Source organism: Arachis ipaensis, chromosome B7, assembly GCF_059453495.1.
Source record: "Arachis ipaensis isolate K30076 ecotype BB chromosome B7, ASM5945349v1, whole genome shotgun sequence".
Taxonomy (NCBI): domain Eukaryota; kingdom Viridiplantae; phylum Streptophyta; class Magnoliopsida; order Fabales; family Fabaceae; genus Arachis; species Arachis ipaensis.
The window spans coordinates 36,986,662-37,002,172 of record NC_142442.1 but is presented as its reverse complement, the minus strand read 5'-3'; the positions used below and the strand labels follow the sequence as shown (position 1 = coordinate 37,002,172).

The window sequence follows — 15,511 nt, the reverse complement described above, 5'->3', positions numbered from 1 at the left end:
TTTAGCTTCTCTTAGTTTCCTCTTCATAGTCCTTTCAGGTTCAGGGTCTGCTTCAACAAGAATGTTCTTGTCCTTGCTTCTGCTCATATGAAAAAGAGGGAACAGAAAAATAATAATAATAGGGATCCTTTTTGCCCAAGTATGGAGGTTCCCCTGTGTGAGTAGAAGAAGAAAAGAATGTAATGTAAAGAAGGGAAGAAGAGAAAATTCGAACACAGATGGAAGAGGGGGTTCGAATTTGGGTGAGATGAGGTGTTAGTAGATGAATAAATAAATAGAAGGAGATGAGAGAGAAGGAGGATTTTCGAAAATAAAATTTTGAAAAGGGGTTAGTGATTTTTGAAAATTAGGAATGAAATCAAATTAAAATTAAAATTTGAAACAATTATTTAATTAAAAAGAATTTTTGAAAAAGAGGGAGGGATTTTCGAAAATTAGAGAGAGAGAGTTAGTTAGGTAGTTTTGAAAAAGATAAGAAACAAACAAAAAGTCAATTAGTTAGTTGAAACAAATTTGAAAATCAATTTTGAAAAGATAAGAAGATAAGAAGTTAGAAAAGATATTTTAAAATCAAATTTTTGAAAAGGATATGTTTTAAAAAGATATGATTGAAATAAATTTTGAAAAAAAAAGATTTGATTTTTAAAATCACAATTAATGACTTGATTCACAAGAAATCACAAGATATGATTCTAGAACTTAAAGTTTGAATCTTTCTTAACAAGTAAGTAACAAACTTGAAATTTTTGAATCAAAACATTAATTGTTGATGATATTTTCGAAAAAAGTTTTGAAAAAGTCAACTCAAATTTTCGAATTTATGAGAAGAAAAAGGGGAAGATATTTTTTTTATTTTTGAATTTTTAATGATGAGAGAGAAAAACATGAAAAATGATGCAATGCATGAAAATTTTGGATCAAAACATGTGATGCACGCAAGAACACTATGAATGTCAAGATGAACACCAAGAACACTACGAATGTCAGGATGAACATCAAGAACTTATTTTTGAAAAATTTTCAAGAAAAGAAAACATGCAAAACACCAAACCTAGAAATTTTTCATATATAGACACTATGAATGCAAGAATGCATATGAAAAATAAGAAAAGACACAAAACAAGAAAATATGAAGATCAAACAAGAAGACTGGCCAAGAACAACTTGAAGATCATGAAGAACACTATGAATGCATGAATTTTCGAAAAAATGCAAAGAATTTTTAGAAAAAATGCAATTGACACCAAACTTGAAATTGACTCAAGACTCAAACAAGAAACACAAAATATTTTTTGATTTTTATGATTTTATGATTTTTTTTTGGATTTTTCGAAAATTAATGTGAAAAAGAAAAATAAGGATTCCAAAATTTTTTTAATATGAATTTCAGGAATCTTGCACTCTTAGTCTAAAGCTCCAATCTGAGGATTAGACATGGCTTAATAGCCAGTCAAGCTTTAGCATGTAAATCAGGTGGATCTGGAACAGCAGCAGGTGGATTAGCAACAACTAGCTTGCTCTTGATAATATTGGGTTGGAAGCCCCAGTCCAAATGAATTTAGACATGGCTTTACAGCCAGTCAGGCTTCAACATGCTTTATGAAACACTAGAATTCATTCTTAAAAAAATTTTAGAATATTTTTCGAAAACAGATGAGAAATTTTTGAAAGATTTTTGAAAACTTTTTGAAAACAAAATAAGAAGAAAATTACCCGATCTGAGCAACACGATGAACCATCAGTTGTCCAAACTCAAACAATCCCCGGCAACGGCGCCAAAAACTCTGTACACACGTCTTAATAAATCATTTTTCATTCACAACTTCGATACAACTAACCAGCAAGTGCACTGGGTCGTCCAAGTAATTAACCTTACGTGAGTAAGGGTCGATCCCACGGAGATTGTTGGTATGAACCAAGCTATGGTCATCTTGTAGATCTCAGTCAGGCGGATATCAAATGGTTATGGAGTTCTCGAAAATAAATAATAATTAAATAGAAGATAAAGATAGAAATACTTATGTAATTCATTGGTGGGAATTTCAGATAAGCGTATAGAGATGCTTTCGTTCTTCTGAACTTCTGCTTTCCTGCTGTCTTCTTCCAATCAGTCCTACTCCTTTCCATGGCTGGCTTTATGTAAGGACATCACCATTGTCAATGGCTACTTTTCATCCTCTCTGTGAAAATGGTCCGATGCGCTATCACTGCATGGCTAATCATCTGGAGGCATCACCGTGGTCAATGGCTGCATCTTATCCTCTTCTGAAAATGATCCAAATGCTCTGTCACAGCACGGCTAATCATCTGAGGTTCTCGATCATACTGGAATAGGATTCACCCTCCTTTTGCGTCTGTCACTACGCCCAGCACTCGCGAGTTTGAAGTTCGTCACAGTTATTCAATCCCAGAATCCTACTCGGAATACCACAGACAAGGTTTAGACTTTCCGGATTCTCATGAATGCCGCCATCAATCTAGCTTACACCACGAAGATTCTGATTAAGAGATCCAAGAGATAATCATCCAATCTAAGGTGGAACGGAAGTGGATGTCAGGCACGCGTTCGTGGGGGAATGATGATGATTGTCACGTTCATCACATTCATATTGAAGTGCGAATGAATATCTTAGAAGCGGAATAAGTTGAATTGAATAGAAAAACAGTAGTATTTTGCATTAATTCATGAGGAACAGCAGAGCTCTACACCTTAATCTATGGAGTGCAGAAACTCTACCGTTTGAAAATACATAAGTGAAAGGTTCAGGCATGGCCGAATGGCCAGCCCCCATGATCTAAGAACCAGACGTCCCAAGATGCCTAATACAATAGTAAAAGGTCCTATTTATACTAAACTAGTTACTAGGGTTTACAGAAGTAAGTATTTGATGCATAAATCCACTTCCGGGGCCCACTTGGTGTGTGCTTGGGCTGAGCTTTAGCTTTTCACGTGAAGAGGCTCTTTCTGGAGTTGAACGGCAGGTTGTAACGTATTTCTGGCGTTCAACTCTGGTTCGTGACGTGTTTCTAGCGTTTAACTCCAGACTATAGCGTAGAACTAGCGTTCAACGCCCTTTTATGTCGTCTAAACTCGGCCAAAGTATGAACTATTATATATTTCTGGAAAGCCCTGGATGTCTACTTTCCAACGCAATTGGAATCGCACCATTTTGAGTTCTGTAGCTCCAGAAAATCCATTTTGAGTGCAGGGAGGTCAGAATCCAACAACATTAGCAGTCCTTCTTCAACCTCTGAATATGATTTTTGCTCAAGTCCCTCAATTTTAGCCAGAAAATACCTGAAATCACAGAAAAACACACAAACTCATAGTAAAGTCCAGAAATGTGAATTTAACATAAAAACTAATGAAAACATCCCTAAAAGTAACTAGATTCTACTAAAAACATACTAAAAACAATGCCAAAAAGCGTATAAATTATCCGCTCATCAACGCCCCTTTGGGGGGACTGGCGACAACCACGCCAGAATAATGCAAGAGCTACGCCATAGAATGCAAGACTTGGAACACCGGCTAGCAGATAGTGAACGCGACCAACACACCCTAGAGCAGAGTCACTCCCGCTCTCGCTCCAGGAGTCGCTCCAGATGCACGCTAGCCCCCATGCCGAGTCCGAAAGCATCGGGGAGAGAGGGCGCACGAGAAGACGTCATGACCCCATCATTTATGCCAGACGTAAGAGGCGGCATGCCGCGAACCGCGGGGACGAGGACACTCGTCGGGAGAACGACGAGGGAAGAACGACGGGAACACGGGGACCCGTAATAATGAAGCGACCCCATTCCACCGTTCCATACTCGAGGTCCGGCTGCCAAAACACTTTGACAAGCCAACGGACATGAGGTACGATAGAACGGAAGACCCGCTGGAAAACCTCATGGCCTTTGAGGCCAGGATGAACCTAGAGGGAGTGGGAGACGAGGTAAGGTTCCGCGCTTTCCCGGTCACCCTGGCGGGACCTGCAATACGGTGGTTCAATAACCTCCCGCAGGGCTCGGTAACCCGCTTCTCCGACATCAGCCATGCCTTCCTGGCTGAGTTCATGACCAGGATTGCCAAAGCCAAGCACCCGAAAGCCAGTATGGACGATGCAGGAGATCCAATGCGTGGCTAAGGAGTATATTAACGATGAAGAAGTCAGCCGGGTCGTGGCTGCCAACAAACGGCAACCACCCTACAACGAAACCCGCCACTACGAGGGTGGAGAAAGACAAAAGGAACAAGCCAGGGACAGCGGTCCGAGTATGACGCCAAAGCCATTTCCCCGAGTCGGGAAATTCACCAACTACACCCCCCTCACGGCACCAATCACGAAAGTTTATCAACAGATAGCCGAGAAGGGGATACTGTCGAGACCCCGACCTCTGAAGGACAGAACGGGTGGAAACAAAAGCCTTTACTGCGAATATCACAAGGGATACGGGCACAAGACCCAAGACTGTTTCGACCTGAAGGATGCCCTGGAGCAAGCAATCAGGGACGGAAAGCTTGCCGAATTCTCCCACCTCAAAAGGGAGCCGAGGAGACGAAATCGTGATCATGAAGGTGAGGATAGGCCCCGAGCGATAAGACGACGCCAAGAACCAGAGGGGGACGACCACGGTCTCACGGTGGTGAACGTGGTAACAGCGAGGAATTCCGCCCCGAGGTCGAGATCGGCACAGAAGAAAGACGCCAAAGTCCTGGCTGTCTCCTCCTCACCCGCGAGAAGTTCCCGGGGACTCCCATCCATCTCCTTCGGCCCCGAGGACCAATGGTTCGACGAGGTACCGGAAAGTCCCCCCATGGTCATCACGGCCAGAGTCGGAACCGGCCTCGTCAAACAGATCCTAGTGGATACAGGGGCGGACTCGAACATCATGTTTCACAACGTTTTCGATGCCTTGGGACTGCGTGATGCCGACCTAGCGACCCACCAGCACGGTGTGGTAGGGTTGGGTGACCACTTCATCAAGCTGGATGGGATCATCTCCCTCCCGACCTCCATGGGATAAGGACAGAAGCGAAGGACAGTAATGGCCGATTTTGTAGTCTTGCGAGACTCCACACTCTACAATATCATCCTGGGGAGAAAAACCATCAACGACCTTGTGACAGCGATTAGTACGAAGCTGCTCGTAATGAAGTTTGTTACTAATGACGGATCCGTAGGTTCCATCAGAGGGACTTGGAAACGGCAGTGGCTTGCGACCACGCCAGTCTTTCTCTCAGGAAAAAGTCCAAAGAAACATAAGGGGTTTTCCTTGCCGACCTGGATGCCAGAATAGACGACAAGCCCAGGCCCGAGCCAGAGGGAGACTTGGAAAAATTCAGGGTCGGTGATGGGGAGGAGAAGTTCACATTCATAAATAGAAATCTCCCCCATGAATTAAAGGAACCTTTGATGGAGATGATCAGAGCCAATGCCGACCTCTTCGCTTGGACGCCAGCCGACATGCCAGGGATAGATCCCCAGCTCATGTCACCCTATCTGGCTGTCAAGCCGGAGGCTAAGCTAGTGGCCCAGAGGAGGAGGAAGATGTCACCGGAAAGGGCAGAGGAGGTGGCCAGGCAGACGGCCAGCCTCCTTGAAGCAGGGTTCATCCGAGAACTAGACTACTCGACTTGGCTGTCGAACGTGGTCTTGGTGAAAAAGCACAATGGGAGGTGGAGAATGTGTGTAGACTATTCCGACCTCAACAAGGCATGTCCCAAGGACTGCTATCCCCTTCCCAACATTGACGCGCTCGTCGACGCGGCGGCGGGGTACCGGTATCTGAGCTTCATAGACGCCTACTCTGGGTACAACCAGATACCGATGCACCGACCCGACGAGGACAAAACAGCGTTCATAACGCTGGGAAGGATCTACTGCTACAAGGTAATGCCATTTGGCCTGAAAAACGCTGGCGCCATGTACCAGAGACTAATGAACAAGATATTCAGCGAACTCATAGGCAAGATAGTAGAAGTCTACATGGACGACATCCTCGCGAAAACCGCACGGCCCAACAATCTCCTAAGCGACCTGGGGGGCGTGTTCGCGTCCCTCCGGCAACACGGCATGAGGCTCAACCCGCTAAAATGCGCCTTTGCCATGGAGGCTGGGAAGTTCTTAGGGTTCATGATCACCCAAAGAGGAGTAGAAGCCAACCCTGAGAAGTGCCAAGCGATTCTCTAGATGAAGAGCCCGGGTTGTATCAAAGACGTCCAACGATTAGCAGGAAGGCTGACTGCATTATGCCGTTTCCTCGGTGCATCGGCAGCAAAAGCCCTGCCCTTCTTCAATCTGATGAGAAAGGGGATAGCATTTGAATGGACCCCAGCGTGTGAGGAAGCATTCAACCACTTCAAGGAGATCCTAACAGCACCTCCAGTGCTCGGGAAGCCTAAGGTCGGAGAGCCACTCTACCTCTACCTGGCAGTAACAGAGGAAGCGCTTGCAACCGTGCTCGTACGAGAAGAGGGGAAGGCTCAGCAACCGATTTACTTCGTAAGCAGAGCTCTACAAGGAGCAGAGCTGAGGTACAGCAAACTAGAAAAACTGGCGCTGACACTCCTAACCTCCTCCCGAAGGTTGAGGCAGTACTTCCAGGGCCACCGTGTAGTCGTAAGAACGGACCAAGCAATTCGCCAAGTGCTCCAAAAACCTGATTTGGCTGGAAGGATGATGACCTGGGCCATCGAGCTCTCCCAATATGACTTGCAGTATGAGTCCCCACATGCAATCAAGGTGCAGGCGATGGCAGATTTCTTGGTAGAGGTAACGGGTGATCCCTCCAAGGAAACGGGCACACGGTGGAGGCTCCACGTAGACAGGGCCTCCAACCAAACATCCGGGGGAGCCGGGGTCATCTTAGAGAGCCCGGCGGGAGTCATCTACGAGCAATCGACCAAGTTCGAATTTCCTGTGTCGAACAATCAAGCGGAATACGAAGCCCTCTTAGGTGGACTAACCCTAGCTCGGGAAGTCGGGGTAACAAGGCTGGAAGTGTGCAGCGATTCACAAGTCGTCACCTCGCAAGTAAATGGAAGCTATCAAGCCAGGGACCCCCTCCTGCAAAAATATTTGGAAAAGGTTAGAGAATTGACCAGGCAATTCCAAGAGGTCACGGTCCAACACGTTCCAAGAGAAAGGAACACATGGGCAGACCTTCTATCTAAATTAACAAGCACGAAGCCGGGAGCGGGCAACCGGTCTCTCATCCAGGGCATGGTGAAGGAACCGACGGTTGCCCTCCATTTGACGGAGTCAAGCCTTTCCTGGCTGGACCCCATCGCAAAGTTCCTAGAACATGGCAAGTTGCCTGATGATGAGAAAGCAACCAAAACGTTGAGAAGGGAGGTAGCCAAATATGCAATCATACAAGGACAACTGTTCAGAAAGGGGCTTAGCCAACCCCTATTGAAGTGCTTGCACCCCGACCAGACGGACTATGTACTTAGAGAAGTCCACGAGGGATGCTGCGGCCACCACATCGGGGGCAAAGCCCTAGCGAGGAAGCTCATCTGAGCTGGATATTACTGGCCATCAATGATGAGAGACTCCAGAGAATTTGTCAGAAAATGCGTAAAGTGTCAAGAAAACGCCAACTTCCACAAAGCGCCGGCCTCCGAGCTGAGCCTACTGACGTCTACACGACCTTTTGCTCAATCGGGAGTCGACCTCTTAGGGCCTTTCCCGACTGGCCCGGGACAAGTTAAATATCTCATAGTCGCCATCGACTACTACACCAAATGCATAGAGGCTGAACCACTAGCCAGCATATCCTCATCCAATTGCAGGAAGTTCATGTGGAGACAGGTGATAACCCGTTTCGGTATCCCGGAAGTCGTCATTTCGAATAATGGGACGCAATTCATCGACAAGAAGTTCACGGAATTCCTCACCGGCCTAGGGATAAAACAAAAGTTTTCCTCAGTGGAACATCCCCAGACGAACGGACAAGTGGAGTCCGCAAACAAAGTCATCCTACTAGGCCTCAAGAAGCGCTTAGACAACAAGAAAGGCGCATGGGCCGACGAGCTCGCTTCGGCCCTCTGGTCCTACCAGACAACCGAGCAAAGCTCCACGGGGGAAACCCCCTTTCGCCTAACGTACGGGGTCGATGCAGTGATACCCGTGGAAATTGGTGAACCGAGTCCACAACTACTTCTCGCAGGAGTAGACGAAGCGGTGGAAAAGGACCTGGTGGAAGAAACCAGAGAGATGGCCCACTTGTCAGAAACAGCACTGAAATAAAGAATAGCTCTGCGCTACAACACTAAAGTCCTCAGGAGGGAATTTGAGGAAAGAGACCTTGTCTTGCGACACAACGACGTTGGTTCACCGAACCCAGGAGAAGGGAAGCTGGCGGCTGATGAGCGGATAATTTATACGCTTTTTGGCATTGTTTTTAGTATGTTTTTAGTAGGATCTAGTTACTTTTAGGGATGTTTTCATAAGTTTTTATGTTAAATTCACATTTCTGGACTTTACTATGAGTTTGTGTGTTTTTCTGTGATTTCAGGTATTTTCTGGCTGAAATTGAGGGACTTGAGCAGAAATCAGATTCAGAGGTTGAAAAAGGACTGCTGATGTTGTTGGATTCTGACCTCCCTGCACTCAAAGTGGATTTTCTGGAGCTACAGAACTCGAAATGGCGCGCTTCCAATTGCGTTGGAAAGTAGACATCCAGGGCTTTCCAGAAATATATAATAGTTCATACTTTGGCCAAGAATAGACGACGTAAACTGGCGTTCAACGCCAGCCTTCTGCCCAAATCTGGCGTCCAGCGCCAGAAAAGGATCCAAAACCAGAGTTGAACGCCCAAATTGGCACAGAAATTGGCGTTCAACTCCACAAATGGCCTCTGCACGTGCAACATTCAGGCTCAGCCCAAACACACACCAAGTGGGCCCAGGAAGTGGATTTATGCATCAATTACTTACTCATGTAAACCCTAGTAGCTAGTTTATTATAAATAGGACCTCTTACTATTGTATTAGGTATCTTTGGTCTCAGTTTTAATCCATTGTTCATCTTAGGAGACTATTGATCTCGTTTAGGGGGCTGGCCATCTCGGCCATGCCTGGACCTTTCACTCATGTATTTTCAACGGTAGAGTTTCTACACTCCATAGATTAAGGTGTGGAGCTCTGCTGTTCCTCAAAGATTAATGCAAAGTACCACTGTTTTCTATTCAATTCTTCTTATTTCTCTTCTAAGATATCCATTCACACCCAAGAACGTGATGAAGATGATGATTATGTGTGACACTCATCATCCTTCTCCCTTATGAACGCGTGCCTGACAAACACTTCCGTTCTACATGAAATAAGCTAGAATGAATATCTCTTAGATCTCCTAACCAGAATCTTCGTGGCGTAAGCTAGAATGATGGCGGCATTCAAGAGAATCCGGAAGGTCTAAACCTTGTCTGTGGTATTCCGAGTAGGATTCAATGATTGAATGACTGTGACGAGCTCCTAACTCGCGATTGTAGGGCGTTAGTGACAGACGCAAAAGGATAGTAAATCCTATTCCAGCATGATCGAGAACCGACAGATGAATAGCCGTGCCATGACAGGGTGCGTGAGCATATTATTCACTGAGAGGATAAGATGAAGCCATTGGCAAGGGTGATGCCTCCAGACGATTAGCCGTGCCGTGACAGGGCATTGGATCATTTTCCCGAGAGATGACCGAAAGTAGCCATTGACAGTGGTGATGTATCACATAAAGCCAGCCATGGAAAGGAGTGAGACTGACTGGATGAAGATAGCAGGAAAGCAGAGGTTCAGAGGAACGAAAAGCATCTCCATTCGCTTATCTGAAATTCCTACCAATGATTTACATAAGTATCTCTATCCCTATCTTATTATATTAAATTTGAAAACACCATTATCACTTTATATCCGCCTGAATGAGATTTGCAAGGTGACCGTAGCTTGCTTCATACCAACAATCTCCGTGGGATTCGACCCTTACTCACGTAAGGTATTACTTGGACGACCCAGTGCACTTGCTGGTTAGTTGTATCGAAGTTGTGACAGATTATGAATGTGTAATCACGATTACGCATACCAAGTTGCTCACGTGCCAGGAATAGTTTGAGCCTGGACATCACAGTTTCGTGCACCAAGTTTTTGGCACCGTTGCCGGGGATTGTTTGAGTTTGGACAACTGACGGCTCATCTTGTTGCTTAGATTAGGTAATTTTCTTTTCGTTTTGTTTTCAAAAAGTTTTCAAAAATCTTTCAAAAACTCTTCTTTTGTTTTCGAAAAAAAAATGTTTTCAAAAATTTTCTTCAGAATTTTTAAGAATGAATTCTAGTGTTTCATGAAGCATGTGAAGCCTGGCTGGCTGTAAAGCCATGTCTAAATTCTTTTGGACTGAGGCTTCTAAACCATCAGAGGTAAGTTACATACTTGATAAATGATGAGCAGCAATTTGTTATCAAGATCAATATACTCTGGTGTTAAATGCTAAAGCTTGGCTGGCCATTGGCCATGTCTAGTGTTTTGGACTGGAGCTTTCATTGAAAGCTTGGCTGGCTAGTGAGCCATGTCTAATTCCTGTACTGAAGCTTTAGACTAAGAATGCAAGATTCCTGGAATTCATATTAAAAATTTTTGGAATCCTTAATTTTTTCTTTTTTTCCTTTTCATATAATTTTCGAAAAAAAATTACCAAAAAAAAAAAAATTAGAAAATCATAAAAATCAAAAATATTTTTCTGTTTCTTGTTTGAGTCTTGAGTCATATCATAAGTTTGGTGTCACTTGCATATGCATCTTGCATTTTTTTCGAAAATTTCATGCATTCATAGTGTTCTTCATGATCTTCAAGTTGTTCTTGGTAAGTCTTCTTGTTTGATCTTGATGATTTTTTGTTGTGTGTCTTTTCATGTTTATTATATGCATCCTTGAATTCTTGATGCGTAAGCGTTAAAGAATTCTAAGTTTGGTGTCTTGCATGTTTTCTTTGCATTAAAAATTTTTCAAAATTGTGTCTATGATGTTCATCTTGACATTCATAATGTTCTTGGTGTTCATCTTGACATTCATAGCATTCTTGCATGCATTCATTGTTTTGATTTAAAAATTTCATGCATTGCATAATTTTCATGTTTTTCATAAAAATTTCAAAAATCAAAAAAATATATCTTTCCCTTTTTCTCTCATCAAATTCGAAAATTTGGATTGACTTTTTCAAAAGTTTTTAAAATCAAGTTGTTTCTTATGAGTCAAATCAAATTTTCAATTTGAAAATCTTATCTTTTTCAAAATCTTTTTTCAAAAATCAAATCTTTTTCAAATTTCTCAGTTATTTTCGAAAATAACATAAACAATTAATGTTTTGATTCAAAAAATTTGAAGTTTGTTACTTTCTTGTTAAGAAAGATTCAAACTTTAAGTTCTAGAATCATATCTTGTGATTTCTTATGAATCAAGTCATTAATTGTGATTTTAAAAATCAAATCTTTTTCAAAACTAATTTCAATCATATCTTTTCAAAAATATCTTCTTATCTTATCTTTTTCAAAAATATCTTTTCAAAATATCTTTTCTAACTTCCTAACTTCCTATCTTTTTAAAGTTTGTTTCAACTAACTAACTAACTTTTTGTTTGTTTCTTAACTTTTTCAAAACCACCTAACTAATTCTCCCTTTCTAATTTTCGAAAATATCTCCCCCTTTTTCAAAAATTATTTTTTAATTAACTAATTATTTTTATTTTTATTTTCGATTTCAAAAAAAAAAATTTTTTTTCGAAAAAAAAAAATTTACTAAATATTTTTCAAAAACTATTTTCAAAAATCACTAACTCCTTTTCAAAAATAATTTTCGAAAAATCCCTCCTTCTCTCTCATCCTATTCTATTTATTTATTCATCTACTAACATCTCTTCCTCACATCATCACCAAATTCGAACCCCCTCCTCTATCTGTGTTCGAATTTCTTCTTCTTCTTTTCTACTAATAATAAGGAACCTCTTTACTGTGACATAGAGGATTCCTCTTCTTTTCTTTTTCTCTCCTCTTTCTTATGAGCAGGGACAGAGAAAAAGGCATTCTTGTTGAAGCTGATCCAGAACCTGAAAGGACTCTGAAGAGAAAATTAAGAGAAGCTAAATTACAACAATCCAGAGACAACTTGATTGAAAATTTCGAACAAGTAAAGGAGATGGCAGCCGAACCCAACAACAATGCAAGGAGAATGCTTGGTGACTTTACTGCACCTAATTCCAATTTACATGGAAGAAGCATCTCCATTCCTGCCATTGGAGCAAACAACTTTGAGCTGAAACCTCAATTAGTTTCTCTGATGCAGCAGAACTGCAAGTTTCATGGACTTCCATCTGAAGATCCTTTTCAGTTCTTAACTGAATTCTTGCAGATATGTGATACTGTTAAGACTAATAGAGTAGATCCTGAAGTCTACAGGCTCATGCTTTTCCCTTTTGCTGTAAGAGACAGAGCTAGATTATGGTTGGATTCTCAACCTAAAGACAGCCTGAACTCTTGGGATAAGCTGGTCACGGCTTTCTTAGCCAAGTACTTTCCTCCTCAAAAGCTGAGCAAGCTTAGAGCTGATGTTCAAACCTTCAGACAGAAAGAAGGTGAATCCCTCTATGAAGCTTGGGAAAGATACAAACAGTTGACCAAAAAGTGTCCTTCTGACATGCTCTCAGAATGGACCATCCTGGATATATTCTATGATGGTCTGTCTGAGTTATCTAAGATGTCATTGGATACCTCTGCAGGTGGATCCATTCACCTAAAGAAAACGCCTGCAGAAGCTCAAGAACTCATTAACATGGTTGCTAATAACCAGTTCATGTACACTTCTGAAAGGAATCATGTAAGCAATGGGACGCCTATGAAGAAGGGAGTTCTTGAAGTTGATACTCTGAATGCCATATTGGCTCAGAACAAAATATTGACTCAGCAAGTCAATATGATCTCTCAGAGTCTGCATGGAATGCAAGCTGCATCCAACAGTACTCAAGAGGCATCTTCTGAAGAAGAAGCCTATGATCCTGAGAACCCTGCAATAGCAGAGGTGAACTACTTAGGTGAACCTTATGGAAACACCTATAACTCAACATGGAGAAATCATCCAAATTTCTCATGGAAGGATCAAAAGCCCCAACAAGGCTTTAATAATGGTGGAAGAAACAGGTTTAGCAATAGCAAACCTTTTCCATCATCAACTCAGCAACAGACAGAGAATTCTGAACAAAATGCTTCTAATTTAGCAAATCTAGTCTCTGATCTATCTAAGGCCACTGTAAGTTTCATGAATGAAACAAGGTCTTCCATTAGAAATCTGGAAGCACAAGTGGGCCAGCTGAGTAAAAGGATCACTGAAATCCCTCCTAGTACTCTCCCAAGCAATACAGAAGAGAACCCAAAAGGAGAGTGCAAGGCCATTAACATAAGCGCCATGGCCGAACCTGTGAGGAGAGGAGAGGACGTGAATCCCAAGGAGGAAGACCTCCTGGGACGTCCAGTGATCAATAAGGAGCTTCCCTCTGAGGAATCAAAGGAATCTGAGACTCATCTAGAGACCATAGAGATTCCATTAACCCTCCTTATGCCCTTCATGAGCTCTGATGAGTATTCCTCTTCTGAAGAGAATGAGGATGTTACTAAAGAGCAAACTGCCAAGTTTCTTGGTGTAATCATGAAGCTGAATGCCAAATTATTTGGCATTGATACTTGGGAAGTTGAACCTCCCTTGTTCATCAATGAACTAAGAGATCTGGATCAACTGACATTACCTCAGAAGAGACAGGATCCTGGAAAGTTCATAATACCCTGTACCATAGGCACTATGATCTTTAAGGCTCTATGTGACCTTGGTTCAGGAATAAACCTCATGCCCCTCTCTGTAATAGAGAAACTGGGAATCTATGGGGTGCAAGCTGCTAAAATCTCATTAGAGATGGCAGACAGTTCAAGAAAACAGGCTTAGGGACAAGTAGAGGACGTTTTAGTAAAGGTTGAGGGCCTTTACATCCCTGCTGATTTCATAGTCCTGGATACTGGAAAGGAAGAGGATGAATCCATCATCCTAGGAAGACCTTTCCTGGCCACAGCAAGAGCTGTGATTGATGTTGACAGAGGTGAAATAGTCCTTCAATGGAATGAGAACTCCCTTGTATTCAAAACTCAAGGATCTCCCTCTGCAACCATGGAGAGGAAGCTTGAAAAGCTTCTCTCAAAGCAGAGTCAACCAGAGCCCCCACAGTCAAACTCTAAGTTTGGTGTTGGGAGGCCACAACCAAACTCTAAGTTTGGTGTTGAACTCCCATATTCAAACTCTAAGTTTGGTGTTGGAGAGTATCAACAAAGCTCTACACATCTGTGAGGCTCCATGAGAGCCCACTGTCAAGCTATTGACATTAAAGAAGCGCTTGTTGGGAGGCAACCCAATGTTTATCTAATTCTTATTTTTATTGTTTTTCATGTTTTCTTAGGTTCATGATCATGTGGAGTCACAAAATAAATAGAAAAATTGAAAACGAAATCAAAAATAGCAGAAGAAAAATCACACCCTGGAGGAGCATCTGTCTGGCGTTCAGCGCCAGAACAGAGCATGGTTCTGGCGCTGAACGCCCAAAATGGGCAGCTTCTGGGCGCTGAACGCCAGAACAGGCATGATTCTGGCGTTCAACGCCAGAAATGGCACACAAATGGGCGTTCAACGCCCAAAATGGCCACCAACCTGGCGCTGAACACCCAGAGTTGGGTACAAAGGCATTTTTACATGCCTAATGGGTGCAGGGATGTAAATCCTTGAACACCTCAGGATCTGTGGACCCCACAGGATTCCCACCTAACTCCACTCACTTCTTCTCACCACTCTCTTTCACACAAACCCATAAACACTCTTCCCCATAAACCCTTCACCAATCACCTCAAACTCTCTTCCCCATCACCTCTTCACCCTCACATCCATCCACTCTTTCCCATAAACCTACCTCATAAACTCCACCTACCTTCAAAATTCAAAACCAATTTCCCACCCAAACCCACCCATATGGCCGAACCTTAACCCCCCCTCCCTTCCCTATATAAAGACCTCCATTCTTCATCAAATTCACACAACACACCCCTCTACACTCCTCTTGGCCGAAACCACATCTCCCTCTCCCTCTCCATATTTCTTCTTCTTCTTCTTCTATTCTTTTGTTTATTGCTCGAGGGCGAGCAATATTCTAAGTTTGGTGTGGTAAAAGCATAGCTTTTTTGTTTTTCCATTACCATTGATGGCATCAAAGACCGGAGAATCCTCTAGAAGAGGGAAAGGGAAGATAAAAGCTTCCACATCCGAGTCATGGGAGATGGAAAGGTTCATCTCCAAAGCCCATCAAGACCACTTCTATGATGTTGTGGCCAAGAAGAAGGTGATCCCTGAGGTCCCTTTTAAACTCAAAAGAAATGAGTATCCGGAGATCCGACATGAAATTCAAAGAAGAGGTTGGGAAGTTCTAACAAATCCCATCCAACAAGTCGGCATCCT

At 42.8% G+C, this 15,511-nt stretch overlaps 1 non-coding gene across 1 annotated transcript; it reads right to left on the bottom strand.

Annotated features, from left to right (window-relative positions):
* Positions 1-12,562: 12,562 nt before the first annotated feature.
* LOC148550856 (small nucleolar RNA R71) lies at positions 12,563-12,666 on the bottom strand. Its single transcript, XR_015893444.1, has one exon. It is a non-coding gene; the product is annotated as a small nucleolar RNA R71 (small nucleolar RNA).
* Positions 12,667-15,511: the final 2,845 nt, after the last annotated feature.